Source organism: Cryptotermes secundus, unplaced genomic scaffold, assembly GCF_002891405.2.
Source record: "Cryptotermes secundus unplaced genomic scaffold, Csec_1.0 scaffold205, whole genome shotgun sequence".
Classification (NCBI taxonomy): Eukaryota; Metazoa; Arthropoda; class Insecta; order Blattodea; family Kalotermitidae; genus Cryptotermes; species Cryptotermes secundus.
In genome coordinates this window covers 1,177,535-1,192,908 of record NW_019731570.1, presented here as the reverse complement: position 1 = coordinate 1,192,908, position 15,374 = coordinate 1,177,535, and the positions used below count along the sequence as shown (strand labels likewise).

Below are 15,374 nucleotides of genomic sequence, written 5' to 3'. Positions count from 1 at the left end.
AAGTCTTGGAACCCTCTCATCTGTTCTCTTAAAACCCCCACCGGGATATGACGCCAGATCCAGAAGGCCACATAGGCCATGGCCAACTAACATAACACCCCCCCCCCTCAGTTTACGGGTTAGTGCCCAGTCTTTAACCTAGCCTTTCTGTCCCCCAACACAAGAACCCTGCTTGTCGCAGCTCCTTTCCCCCCCTCCCACACTACTGATTTCACTTGTATGCTTGCCCTTCCCCCCTTCTTTCANCCCCCTTCTTTCACTGCTCTCACATAGCTGTGTATATTTCCAACACCAGTCTGCTTTTACCTGTTCTCACGGTCTCTTCGCTTGCAGATTTCTTATATTTTTTCCTTCTACCCTGAAGATAGAGGCGATACGTTCCTCCAAAATGTCGGTTAACACCACATATACACGGTGCCAAATCCCAGAAGACTGCTTTCTTCAATTCAATTCATGTTTATTTGTGTGCAAGCTTAACAGCACAGAAGCCAATTACAAAGTTGGCACAAATACATAGAAATACACAAAATAATTAAAAACAAAATACAAAATTTGAGTCTATATAATGGCAATAAATTGATAATAATTCCAAGAAAAATAAAACAAGACTAATATACGTACATACACAGGCTGTGCCATAGCTCAAGCGGTTAGTTGCTGGCTTCCCACTGCAGAGGCCCAGTTTCAAGCCAGGGTCTGGTCAAGTGGGATTTGTGGTGGACAAAGTGGTGCTGGGACAGGTTTTCTCCTAGTACTTTGGTTTCCCCTGCCAGTCTTTATTCTACCAAATTCTCCATCATAATCACCCAGGGCGGGCTGAAATGGGCGAATCAGTGGCCACCGTGCCAAGTGGACCCAGTTGGACTCCGTCCCCCACTAAGCGAATTTAATTTAAATTGTACGTACATACACGCACATAATATTAGGAGTATTATCAAATAGTATTAACAATTTTAGGTTCAATGTGATAGACAGAAACTGTTGCAATTGCAAATCTTTACCCATCGTGTTGGGAGCATAGGCTCATCGAGCAGAAGGACAGTGTTTATTAGACGGACAAACACCAAACAATAAGAAGTCTGTAACATTGCTGGGAGGAACAGAGAAGCTAACATTTTCCAAAAGAGAACCGCAGGATTTAAGACGAAAGACCTGAACAAAAAAAAAGTGCATCAAGGTGATGTCTCTGTTTAAGTAAAGAATGTAGACTTAATTTCTCTAAAGCATCAGTATAAGTATATGGAATATGAGGGGAAAAACGATAAAAATACATGGACACAAACTTCTGCTGGATGTGCTCAATCTTATTGGCAGCAGTCGAAGTGATGGAGTTCCAAACTACCAAGGCATATTCCAATTTGGATCCGACTAAAGTAAAGTATAGTACATACAGACACTCCAGGGAGGAAAATCTGTAGGTAATGGAGTGAATAAGGCCTAAAAGCTTTATGCATTCAGAAAATTTGTAATTAACATGTGCTTGAAAATGTAGCTTTGAATCAAAGAAAACACCCAGGTCATTAATACTGATGCTGCGTGTAATGATAGCATGACAAAGCTGATATTCGTAGCTCAGAAAATTTAGCATTTTCTGTGACAACTGTGTCCATATTCCCATTGTTGTATGTTGCAGTTCTCGCAGGCAACACGCATTTTGATGTAGTGTGGTATGGGAGTTCCACAATGAAACCTGTCTAAAGCATTATATCAGCTTCCACTTCGATTGGTCAAAATCACTCATGTATGTCTTACAGAAGTGTTAGAAGTTACAAACGTTTGGTAAAGTTTTTGTGTATGTGTAAAATGGACTCTGTATGCTTGCACCTTACCTCTCTTTTGCTAGTTTTTATCGAATAAAGTACAGCCAATGATATCTCTTTCCAAAAACTCATCCTGTAGACTGTGGCTCTCATATCTGCATACAGTATCAGCATATGACAGTTTGGATTAACTGAAAGTGGGCTATTCTAAACACCTTATAACTTGAAAAACTGTTGTCTTCTTAGATGTGAGGTCATGTAGACTGGTAGAATGTTACCACCACTTTGGAGGAACATGTAAAGTGATATGACCCTGAAGATGGAGGCCTCACATTCCTCAGAGATGTTGGTAACATTCTACCAGACTACATGGTGTCACATCCCAGAAGACTGAAATCTTCGTGGTTACAGCCATATTCCCATGGATGATCTTAGCTGAAGACTTGTTCGCTTAGAGAGTATACATTGTAATTGCACATACAGGGAATACACAGTCATGAGTAGATAACAGTTGGTTTTGATTTGACATGGGAGTTAGTCGTAGGAATTGAGAACTGAGAGTTACGTGTTCTGTGTTTGTTGATACTTCTGAATTGCATGGCGACAGTGAGGAGGCTACGGCTGGTACTTGGAATGAAGAGTGCAGCATTCTGAGTTGTAGCAACATGTAGTTCAGAGAGAGCTCCGCGTTTTGGAGGTGACATTCTTCCTAAACATTGGACCGTCTCCAAACTACATGTTGCTATAACGCGAGACCCTGAAATCCTTATAGACGTTCTTACCGTCCCACCCAGTGAGGCTTCAAGCCACACCGGTTGGTCGCTACTCTTTACCGTTCTTCCTTTCTCCTGTTGTTCTCGCCGCTGCCGTTGTTTGTCGTTGAGCTTGCAGCTAGGTCAGCTTTACCTGGCTCCACCGCTTCTCCAACTCCACCACTTCTCTACACTATGGAAAGGGGTATCAGGTCCGGGACTTGGCCTGATTTGTCTATGGGCACCAGCAACTGTGGGTACAGCTGCAAAGTGAAGGGAAAAAGTGGACGGGGTGGGAGCTGATGGTGATCGGGCTAGTCGTGGGTGGCATGCGACTCTGGCTCAGGTTGTTTAGGGCCTTACTCCGACGAGGAGAAAAGAGCACACTGGAAACACAGACACTTAGCACCACTTCCTTTATTGGTTTTGTAATCTGGGCTTCACTGAGATACAACTCAGATTGTTTCTTTACTACACTCGGTACGGGAGAGCTCGGATTCTACCAAATGAACGGGTTGTCGTTACTTGGTTACACACTCCTGCAAGCCTTGTCACTATGCACCATTAGCACTATTGTGGAGCACTTGGGGTCTTGTATAGGTTACCACTACCACTGCGTATGTGGTGTTTGAGAGGGTCACTGGTTCGCACTCACTCGCATTTCTTTTTCAATATTAATTTTTTTTAATTAACTTTCAAACACTATTTTCACTTAACAGTCGATGGAGAGGGCTAGCTCCACATCCGGCGAGTTTAACTGTTATTACGAGACTTTTTCAAAAGAACTGACTCCCTGTTGTTGAAGATTCAGAGGTCCTGCGAAAATATGGGGAACGCCTCATTGCCATCCTCCAAATCTCTGGGTCGGCTGGATTTAAACAATAGGGGGGAGGGTTCAGTAGAGTTTCTCATTCCTCCAATGGTCAGCTGTTTCGCAGTGAAAGTTGGGTTCACACGCTTTCACAGTCTTTCTGATCCGGGGTGGATCAAGGGGGTTCAATCTCACGGTCTTCTAAGGGTAGGTTTGTGACGAATTTTAGGACTAAATTGTCACATTCATTACGCTGCACCGAAAAAGGTTATTGTATGGTATTTAGAACTTGAATGAAGGGGGGATTCGCTAAAGTGTATTCCAAAGGTCTCCACTACAAGATAGCGAGTAATATTCGGATTCCCAAAACATTTGACTGCTGTGACCAATCGGGTGTTGAAAATTGGTCCCTTTCCTCGACTATTGAAACAGTTCGCTGCTCCTTTCTAAAAGCGGTTTTTAACATTTGGAGAGTTATGACCGGTCAGAGGGCCATCTCTCTACGTGACAAAAGGTTCTCTCCAGCATCCTTTTGGACAGATTTCTCTTTTATTAGAGCATAGGGCTCTTTCTAAAAGTAGGGAGGGTGCCGGGCTGGTTTGGTTTTAGTCCGGGGATTGTGACCCATCATAAACTTTACCATCTAGGAACTGCATAAGGAAACTCTCAAGCTGTTAGTTCTTTAGAATTTCTCTCTCGTCCCAAGATACTGCTCGGGTATGAGGGAGGCCTGACTTCCCTTAGTGCCAATTGGGTTCAGGTCCCTCTGGTTTGAGTGGGGTGTGAGGTATTACTTCTGCTTTGATGTAGTGACAAGTACCGACGCATGTAAACAAAACATTGTAGTCCTTTGCATTGTACGGTTACAAAGTTGCCATGAAAGCATCAAATCAGACATGGTACTAGGAATGTCTGTGTAAAATATGTAAGTTGCTGTCTGATTGCAAAGGTAATTGTAAGTATAAATTGGATAGGAACTGCTTCAGCTTTGGGGGTTGGTGGGGAGATGTTAAGGCATTTTTCTAATTGGTACAGTTAGAAATTTCGTGGCAGCTAATTCCTCAATAATCTGACAAGCCATAGTGGACAGTTTAGGGATCGTATTGATGTATAATTCTGTAATACAAGTTTATGGAAGTATGACTGCCATAACTTGGCCATGATAAAGACAGATGGGTCGCAGCATAGTGAAAGCAATATGAATCACTGTTGAATTGTAACGTAATCCATAGAATGTTTGACAGTTTGGGACTTACACTGTTGCAATATATTTTGCATTCATTGTATCGAAAAATTATATACACTGAAGCAAATATAAACATTCTGATGTATATGAGGCTGTTTGGATCCTTCGGGGTGGGATATTTGTAATTTGTTTTAATAAACACTCTTAAGAGCTGATTATGTCTTTTGCTTCATGTTTTAGGAAAACCTGTTATGTGTACACCCTAAGGATGTCTGTACAGATACAGATGACACATGTAAGGGGAAATAAGAATTTTACACACATTGTCAAGGGTTTTATTTGATAGATCCATACAGGTCAGTCGACTCCTCTGATGCAGGAGAGATTGATCCGCTACGAGCCTTGCGTTGTCACAGGAAAATGCAGGTCAATATGGGCAGAACATTAATGTCCTTAACAGAGTTTGAGGTCACCTGTGACTGTATGCATCTGTGAAAATGCAGCCAACTAGTTAGCCTTCATCCTCACTGTTACATATTTCTGCTTTACAGTGTGCTGTCAGGAATGACTGGAAATGAATGTCCCCAACTGAGTGCTGATGGCTTTAATACAACCAATAAAGAAATAAAAACAAGTAAAGTTGTCCCTGTGTTCAGTGCAGCACTGCACTCAGAATGTGTACAGGGTGTAAATAAAATGAAGTATGTGAGAACATACGAAACATCTGCTATAAGAGTTACATTGTAAATGCAGTTAGCAAATAATTTGAAAATATTTAAGAATTTTAATGTGTGGGATGAATAATATTAAAAAAAAAAATAATTGGATTAGGAATAAATTCTGGAAAATTCTTGTCCTTTTATAAAAAACCTATCTTGAATACTTCAGAACACCAAAACGTTAAATAAAATTTACTGGCATGTTGAAAGAATACATGTTGGAAGTGTTTATGGAGGTAAGTAAAAATGCTTTCACTTCAACACATAAAAAGCTGCAGTCACGTTCCCTGTGGACATGAAAATGGAATCTTCAGAAGGTAAGTTCACTGCCTCATCCCTGAGGCCAACACATCTACTGGTTGAATTTGCATATAAAATGATGTGCAGTGAATTTATAACTATCAGAGCCTGATCAGAATAAATGCAGAATAAATCCTTACGAGACCAGTCATGGTATGTATAAAGCTCAAGACTGGCTGTACGAAACTGTTTAACGTGTTCTGAATACAGCAGTCATGACAAACACTGGATGAATGATCAACCATGACAAACATTAGTTCAGTGGTAAAGCAGTTGGCTTGTATGCACGAGAACATGGGTTCAAGTCCGTGTAGAATGGGAATAGAATGAAGTAATGAGTCATGAAGGGGTGGAGCCAAGTTAATATATATGAAATAATACTTAATGCACAATTTGCAGGTACAGTAGGAAATGCAAACAAAACCCTGTACTTTTTGTTCCAATAACCTTCAAGAGCACAGCACTGCTGCAGCGCCAGGCTTTCAGCCTGGGATTTGATAGTTTGGCTGCAGATGTAGCTGTATTTCTGAAGAAGGGGATGCAGTGGCAAATCAGCATCAACAGTCAGAGCCAAGTTAATATACATGAATCTAGTGCTAATTGCAAGAAATGTAAACAAACCCCTGAACTGTCTAAACTTGTAACCTCAAAAATACCTTCAAGAGTACATTTATAGCTACAGGATTGCTGAGGAGTGTTGCAGATGAATGTTTATGTGTTAGACAGGATATGAGGATAAACTCTGTTTCCTTGATTCACCATCTGTGCAAGCCAAGTGGTCAACCCACATTCAGTTAACTCTTAATTTATGTTGAAATGCCTGCTCTGGGGAAATCATTTATTCTGTATGTCTCCTGTGAGGCATCAACTGACTGGTTGACCACAACCACTTTAATCTCAGGGGTAAAGCACCATTTCCTTGTGCAGCACCCACCCACATTTAATCATGAGGTTTCATACTCTGCTTTGTATGGGGTCCGAAGCTTCAGTGTAAAGCAGATGAACCCAGTGGATGAGAACTGACCAGTTGGCTTGCAAAAAATGGCTAATTGAAGAAATGAAGTTAATCCTCATCAGAATGTTCACAGCTTTGGCTTGAAATATGCTCTAGAAGGTTTTAGAGGTTATAAGATCAAAACAATCAGGGTTATATATACATTTCTTGTATCTTCAAAATATTTGCATTTAGCACTACATTCATGTATTTGTACATAGACTTGGTCCCTGACCATTGATGTTTTCTAGCTACTGTTAATCATTTTTCGGAAATAAGGCAACATCTGCGTGCAAATGCCCAGAGTTGCAACAACTCTTGTGTTCTTGAATGTCATTACATCAAAAAATTACGGGTTTTGTCTACATTTCCAGCTGTACCTATGAATAATGCAGTAGGCACAGAATTCATGTGGACTTATGTGTCCCCACCCCTTAATGTTGGTTGGCTATACAGTCACAGTCATGGGTTTGGGAGGGGTGTCCGATGGTAACGCCCTTCCCCCCCTGAAGGCGTGGTTTCGTTTACTGTACTGCAAGATTGTGCAGTAAGCTCTAAAGTGGCCCCGCCCCTTAATGCTGATTGGCTACTCATTAGTCATGGTCGTGTTCCTGCCGCGGTGCATCGGAAAGTACCGGGTTTTTGTTTACATTTTGCCGCGGTGCAACGGAAAGTACCAAGTTTTTGTTTACATTTCTAGCTGTATGGACTCGCTGAAGGCGGTGCTAACATAAAGTTCCGGTGTTTGTTTACATTTCTTGCTGTATGCACAAAATCTGCAAAAGTACTGCCCTGCTTCGGGTTTTCAGAAAAACCGTCCGGGTTTCCCAAGTAACCGGGTTTTGTTTACATTTCTTGCTGTAAGCACAAAATGTGCTTAAATACTGTTTTGCTCCGGGTTTTCCAAATAACCGAAGACCATTAAAACGAAAAAGTACCGGGATTTTTAAATTTAATTCCTCATTTGCGATCAATATTGTGCTCCTGAAGACCGTTTTAAAGTACCAGGTTTTTCTGATAACCGAAGGCCATCAAAACAATATTATTGGGTTTTCCTGCTAACCGAAAACCATTAAAATGTAAAATACCGTTTTCTTTTATTTAATTCCCGATTGCAGAAAATTTGCTCAGCTTCGTCCATAGCTTCTGTAGTGTGGTGAAATATGAAAGAAAAAATCTACTGATGGGGCTTTAATACTGTGGGTGGTGAAATGGTGCGTCTTGAAGACTTTACTCATGACCCATAGAAAACTGCTGTCATCCTTGGTAGCAGCAGCAGCACCACCAGCAGTAGTAGTAGTAGTAGCAGTAGCATTATTGCGAAATACTCGTTCCTATGTCACGTTCTACTCATATTTGTAACTGACTTACCTGTAGGAATATTTTAATGTTACATCAGTCATGGATGAATAGGTTCAGGGAAGGAGCATACACAGACAGCAATGAGATCTCATAACCCTGTTTTAAAGGAAGAAAGTTGTGACATGAGCTGATAAAATATTCTTGGGCTATCAGCCATGTCTGATGATAGGGAGAGAGATGGTCCCTGCGACACCAATGATACTTAACCAACTGATATGGCTGAAAGCCAGAGGAGATTTCATCCACTGTAGCTGCCATGAAAGCTTCAAATCTTATGTTTAATGTGAGGTTTACACTGTAGATAAACGGTAAAGTAGGGTAATTTTATTTCAGATGTACACAGTATTTGTTACATGCCACAGAAATTTCAAAATGTGACTACCCATACATGAATAGACAGCTTATAGCATTTTCTTTTTCTAAACTGCTATCAGAAACTGGCACTTTTGATATAATATCACTGTTAGAGACAGAAGTTATGGCTGCCATAGGTATTCTGTGTTCCACGTAGTGATGTGATACAATGGCAAGTGCGCTCTGTACGCAGGACACCACTGGAGATTAAGCAACAAATATTTAAATATGGATTCCAATTTCACAACGTGGGATACTATTTCATTGGGAAGTGTATGTATTCTCCTGGTGACAGAGCTTGTACAAGGGCATGCTGAAAGTAATGACTCCCAATTTCTTTTCCATAACAGCAATTTCATTGAAACAGAAATGGCTATCTTCCTTTAACTTTTTTTTTATTGCTAGTGGGGTGGGACTAAGTCCCTTGTAGTGTGGCCACTTCTGGCCTATTGTACCAGCCCAAGATGATAGGTGAGGGTGATTGTGGAGCAATTGGTGGAATGAAGATCGGCAGGGAAAACCGAAGTAGTCGGAGAAAACCTGCCCCAGTGCCACTTTGTTCTCCACAAATCCCACTTGATCAGACCCGAGATCAAAGCGGACCGCCGCGGTGGGAAGCCAGCAACTAACTGCTTGAGCTATAGCGTGGCCTTCCTTGAACTTTGTTCCCTTTTTATACAATTACTCCTCAAACAACCACTTCAGTAGTCCAGCCACAGCTGACAAATTTCATGTACAGGTATTCATCAATTAATGCATTAGGTGTATTCCCAAAAGGAGTCAGAGGGGGTGCAATGACATAATTGACATCAGGTAGGCCGAACTTTCTCTTCTCCCCTGCATTCCTCCTCCACACCTGCACAGCATTCTAATTCCCCTTCTTCTGACCTCTCTTGATGGGCCAGCAATTAGTTCATACTAAAGCAAGCGTTACAGGTCTAAATTAATTGACTGCATTAAAATGAAACATGTTTCCAAACTCCATATACCAAGGAGTACCTGTACTTCTGTAAGTTTAGCAGGACAGAACTACATTTTCACCACTGTCTTATGTAGGCATTACTTTCAGCATACCTTTCCAGGATGAATGTTGCTAATACCAAAGCCCACCAGTGGACACATCATGATCCACAGTCTTATACCCAGTTTTGTCATGATATGGTTCGATATCTTCCTTCCACCACTTTTGCTTTGCCAAGTGGATGCTTTCCAAAATGTTCCAACAAAAATATTGCATGTATTTGTGTTCAATTATTTATTGGAGTCTGTCATAACACAACAACATAACGGTCAAGGTTAAAATTACCCAGCTATACTCGTATGTGTCTGCTTTTTAAAGCCATCATCAGGCAAAACACATGATTAATATATTGTGACATGTTGAGCTATGGATCGCCCCTACCTCCCCAGCGGTACGTGGCGGTAACGTAACGCTCGCGTTACTACGGTAATAGGCGAGTTCCTGCCCCGCCACTCCCCTCCGCGGTGACGTAACGCGCAACGCTACGTACCTGTAATCAACTTCCTACTGTGACGTGGCACTCATTACACAACCGGCAAGCACTGCAGCTATATAAGTGAGCTGCACAGCAGGTACCAGTCAGTTCTCCTGTAGCAGTCGGCGACGTCAGTTGTAACCTGGCACAATTAGTAATCATGTTCTTTGCCTGATGATGGCTTTAAAAAGCCAAAACATGTAGCTAGGTAATTTTAACCTTGACCGTTATGATGCTGCATTGCGGGACTCCAATAAAGAATTGTATATAATAACACAACAGGATGCACAGAAATGAAAAGTATTTGTGTTCGCAAGTCCTTGATGTAACTTTCCTGACAAAACTGGAAAGCTGTATAATCATCAAGTTCCTTGGTGGGATCGTTGTGTGCTATAACACTGTGTTGTAGTCTGGCAAGCAGATACCAGGGTTCTGGTGAAACACACCACACTGCAGTCTGATAGGTGGATACTAACATTTAGGTGGAATGTATGCCTTCATCTTTAGGATGACTCCAGATATCAGACATTTAGATTACGTATGTACAGATGTTTGCAGTCACAATATGAAATCAGGCTATCCACAAACAGCAGTTTCATTTGGCAGATGATACGGGATATGATACTGTGCAGGTTGGTAGAAGTTTAATGACATTTCAGAGGAACTCAATGCCTTCAGCTTCAATTTTCCATCCTGAAGATAGAGGAAGTATATTTGTCTGCAGTGTTGGTTAAAACAAATTACAGATCATTACATTTCAGAAGACTTGTCCTCAATAATACTGCAGATGTGACAGGATGTATGCAGTAGAAGTCTACCCTTACAAAGGTGGCAGTACATTCCTCCAAAATGTTGGCAGACTCCTACCCACCTACACAGCGTCACTTTCAACTTCCTCATGATCACTGCCATGAATATCTCAAATCTCTCATGGAACACTGGTACTTGTATGTCACTGTACTTCCATTTATGAACAAGAAATATTGACACACTACAACCATACAGTAATTGTGCTGTACTGAATAAACTGAACTGTGATCAGTACAGATGAATTACATTACATAATGAAATCAATTCTCAGAGCGTTGTTTGAACAAGTCTTCATCACAGTAGTGGGTCTGTTAGGAAATCTGTACAAATTAATAAGAAATGGCAAGTCTACCACTGCAACCATTTAAAGCTACTGGGCTGACGCTTCAGTGGCCCTGCCTGGGCTCAAACTGCACATGGTCACCTCACGTTTACAGTGAAACTCTGAGTGCATACAAACATATCATGAAATTTAAGCATTTTTATATCATTTTTCCTAAAGATGATATACATTTAAATACTACACCAAGTAAAACTATTTTATTGTACCTTTCTCAACAGGATACTGACCAATAAAGAAACAAAATCTTCAGTTTCTTTTGATAGGTGTGTCATACCTTCTGTTTGAAAACCATTTACTTAAAATTATTTACCTATGGTAAGGACGGATAGTAATGACCATTAAATAACCATAAGCAGACTGCTTTGAGTGAGAATGTTACAAACTAAAATCAGCTCCATACATAATTCCAACCTTGCAAGTAACCACACTAACTGAACAACATATTCTGCATGCACGTAACAGAGTAGGTGTACATCTTTTAAATTATAATCCCTATTTCATGAAGAAATACACAAACGTAACAACTTTTGTAATAGTGACTTCAAGTTAATTTCTATTAAAAAAGACTAAAACATACTGAAACTAAGTAGTTACTATAAGATTCTGACGATGGTGTATAACACACTGATATGTTGGGTTTTCGGACTTTATCCATCGTCCTGGTTTTTAAGATAACAAATAAAAACACGACGTTTCGGAAACTGGATCTGTTTCCATCCTCAGGTGAAGGAAAACACCTATTCAGTTGGGTCCCTTAGAAAGAGCTAGCCTCAATCACTGGACCAGTGATGGATGGACCAGGACGATGGATAAAGTCCAAAAACCCAACATATCAGTGCATACTGAAACTGTCTGAAATAATTAGGTGGCTGGAATATATGTCACTGAGGATATCAACTTACAGTTATACATTACTGATATCAAGAAAAATGTAAGTTTGAGAACACCTGTAGTCTGTCTGTGTACCTTCTTAAGTGAAGATTAGTAACACATCAGGATTACAATTCAGACTGCAGATAATGTTCAGCATTGACTTATATATTCATTTTGGGTTCAAATCATTATCACCACATCCAAGAAGATGCCTTAAGATCAGTCTTATACAGTTTCATGACCTGATATTATTGGCCAGGTCTATGTGTCTTTCAAGTTTTCGTATACCTACAGAAGACTCTTGATCATCTGCATGTGGATTAAACACAGGACTTTTATAACCACATATAAAATTTGTAACCACCACCCAGTGGGACTGATAAAAGTTGTTTTTTAATTTTTCATCCTTTACATGTTTCAGTCAAAACGACCATCTTCAGAAGGATATTATCAACACATATGTAAACTACTGTTACATGTCATAGATATATATGTTATATCATTTAACTAATATTAAGATGTACATTGATTTGTTAAAACATCTATAATTATTACAAAAGTGTAAGGAAAAGAAACCAAATTGGCTCTACTTTAAAACAAATACTGAACATTATTTTGTAAACAGACTAACTGTAATTTTTAGATGTTTTAACAAATCAATGTACATCTTAATAATAGTTAAGATATAACATATACATGTATGACATGTAACAGTAGTTTCCATACGTGTTGATAATACCCTTCTGAAGATGGTAGTTTTGACCGAAACATGTAAAGGATGAAAAACTAAAAACAACTTTTATCAATCACACTCAATAGTGGTTAAAAACCTTATATACAGTTACCAGTGTGGCAGACCAGGATGAACCAAGTTACTTTTATAACCCATTACAAAAGTTTCAGTGATATATCAGTGGTGCTTTACAATGATTTGCAGTAGACTGTACATCTTCTGATTCTGTTGCTTGTATAATTTTACAGCTTTTCATACTGGCCTACAAATGAACAAGGGTTTCTTTCTTCCCTTGGAAAGATATAATATTGCTATTGCAATCAAGAAAGGCCAAATGTAATTACTGATTAATGTCCAATTTAGCTTAGAGGCTGTTCATCCGGCTCAAGTCCTATAAGCAAGCAACTAATCACTAGAAATTGTACTTTTCAGCTTACAGGTGCCAAGAGGTTACCTAAGGAAGCAGGAGAACCACTGTACTCATTTTAATGTGACATGAACTCTGTGGCCTTCCTTCCAGTACACATAGGCCATGTCAGCAGCTGCAAGCTGTGTCTCATTTAAAAAAAAAGGGAGATGATATTCCAGACAGTAAAAAACAATAAAACATAAGTCCATGCCACAGTTCAGAGTTGGTGCCAGCATATTTCATGAAGAATTTGCAGTTTTGTTTTTGAGATGGTTGCTCTGAAAAAGAAAGAAATAAAGAAAATGTAGTAATGCTCATGTTAAAACTGAAGATCTCACAAAAACCTCACATGGTGGTTTTCGTCTTGAAAATGAAATTTCATATTCTGCATCAAATACAGAAATTTTTAGTAAAGCTCCACAGTGCCAAGGAGGAAAGTCTTAGTAATCAATCCATCAATAAAATGACACTTTATAGTTTACAGTCTACAAATTATAACAAGACAAGTGACATGCTCAGAGAAAAACAAATATTTATTTTGCAGCAGTATAATCACCATATGGCATTACTGACATTACTATATGGCTTCCCATCTACTCAGCCTTTAAGTTAAAGCTATGAATTATTGTTATTCGCAATGTCAAGATTAGACAAATTTTGAATTGAGTTCACTAGTTTCATCTCGTAATCTGTGATCTCATGTCTAAGTCTGTCAGTTAATGAACAGATTTTTTTTTAATTAGAACTGGTTGTTCTTTACAATGAATGCAGACAAAAAGCACCTCATGTTTGTTTACCACCACTAAGGACCACAAATGGAGACTGCATTTCTTTCTGCTTCTGCTGCAAGAGGCTAAGCGTTCCGAGTGGGTGTCTGTTGAGCTCATCTGTTTCATCAACTGGAAACAAAAAAAATTAATAACCTTCAGATGGGGCAGTCTGTTTGCCCTTAAACATTCTGTAATATCTGCAGCTCCTGTCACTGATTATCCTAACAGCTGGCAAACTTTAAGTTAGTCTGCTGCTTGAAGTCATCAATTTCTCCCAATTTCCAACCCATGGTCTGTGTCTATGTCTACTAGCCTAATGACAATTGAACAAATATGATGTGTGTTTCATGAGGAGGCTCCATCTGACTTGCCACACAGTTGCAGTATTCGCTTGTCCCAGGACTCAAGCTACTGTGTAGTCAGCAGAAAATGAATGCACAAAAAGTGTGGATGGATATCTATCTGCTATGTGGAATTGTGGACATGTAACGATAACTAAACGTTACTTCCTTATGGAGCACCATTTAGAAATAGCATCAGATGGTTTCAGAGTCTCATGTGCAGCATGTCCTTGTATAGAACTTTCTAGAAGTTATTCAGTACATGTTTCAACCTATAAGGTCATCAGTAGGTGTTTTAAATTGTAAATTATAAATGAGGAAACTGCTGTGCTTCCATATTGTGGTTGCTGGTCATCACTATGCGCATGTATATACAAAGTGGCTGGGTGCTCTGCCTGTTGTGTTATGCAGTGCAAGAGGGACACGCAGCACAACACCACAGGCAGAACAACCCTCCACTTCATATATACATGCGTCTAGAAGGGACCGCATAGTGATGATAAACAACCACAATATGGAAGCACAGCAGTTTCCTCATTTATAATTTTAAAACACCTGATAATGACCTTTTAGGTCTAAACATGTAGTTAATAACTTTTAGGAAATTTTATAGAAGGACATTCTGCATGTGAGACTGTGAATAATTTGGCACTAAATGAAGTGCAGCAGGGTGCTACAATATACTAAAAGTAAAGTTTAGGTATCCCTGTAACAGGCCGTGGAGGCCCATAGGGGTGTGAGATGTTGAGGTACCCACATTTTCTAGACAATCGGCTCACAGATGGCGGCAAGGTTGTCAGCCCTATGCGCCGGCCGCCCTTTACCCCCAAGAATATTCCTGGTACTCATTTCTATTAGAGGCTGAGTTGACCCCAGGGACATAGTGTGGCTGGAAGGATTAGGTCAATTGAAAAAATCCAATGACTTCATCAGGACTTGAACCCATGACCTTCCAGCTTGTATTAGAAATACGAGCTCGTGACCAGATCTGGACCGATACTCACTCCTTCCTGTTCAGTTTTCTTCATTCGTTTCTCCACTTTATTTTTGTCACGTCCCTTTCCGTGAAATTCATGAGACAGGTATCTGAAATTAGAAACAGAGACAACATTAAAGTTACTGTATTTTAGGATCTTACAGAATGTGGCCATGTTTCCAAGTAACACGTAAAATCCTTCCATCCTGAAGTTTCAGCCAGAAAAAAGGTTATCATCCATATATAGTTCAATCTGTTATTTTGTGAAATAATAAAAATTCAAGCAAGTGTGACAACGGAAGCGTCACTGCTTAGCAACGACGAGTAAACAGCAGTTGCTAAGCAATGACGCTTGCGTTGTCACACTTGCTTGAATGTGGGCAGT

At 39.9% G+C, this 15,374-nt stretch overlaps 1 protein-coding gene across 1 annotated transcript in view; it reads right to left on the bottom strand.

Moving 5' to 3' along the window:
* Window positions 1-12,229: 12,229 nt before the first annotated feature.
* Window positions 12,230-15,374, bottom strand: part of LOC117282531 (U4/U6.U5 tri-snRNP-associated protein 1-like) — a 6,522-nt gene continuing 3,377 nt past the window's right edge. The window contains exons 4-6 of the transcript XR_004513297.1: window positions 15,018-15,099; window positions 13,685-13,801; window positions 12,230-13,180 (exon numbers count right to left, since the gene is read on the bottom strand). The gene's annotated coding sequence lies outside the window, so the exon portion shown is untranslated. The remainder of the gene's footprint in view (window positions 13,181-13,684; window positions 13,802-15,017; window positions 15,100-15,374) is intronic.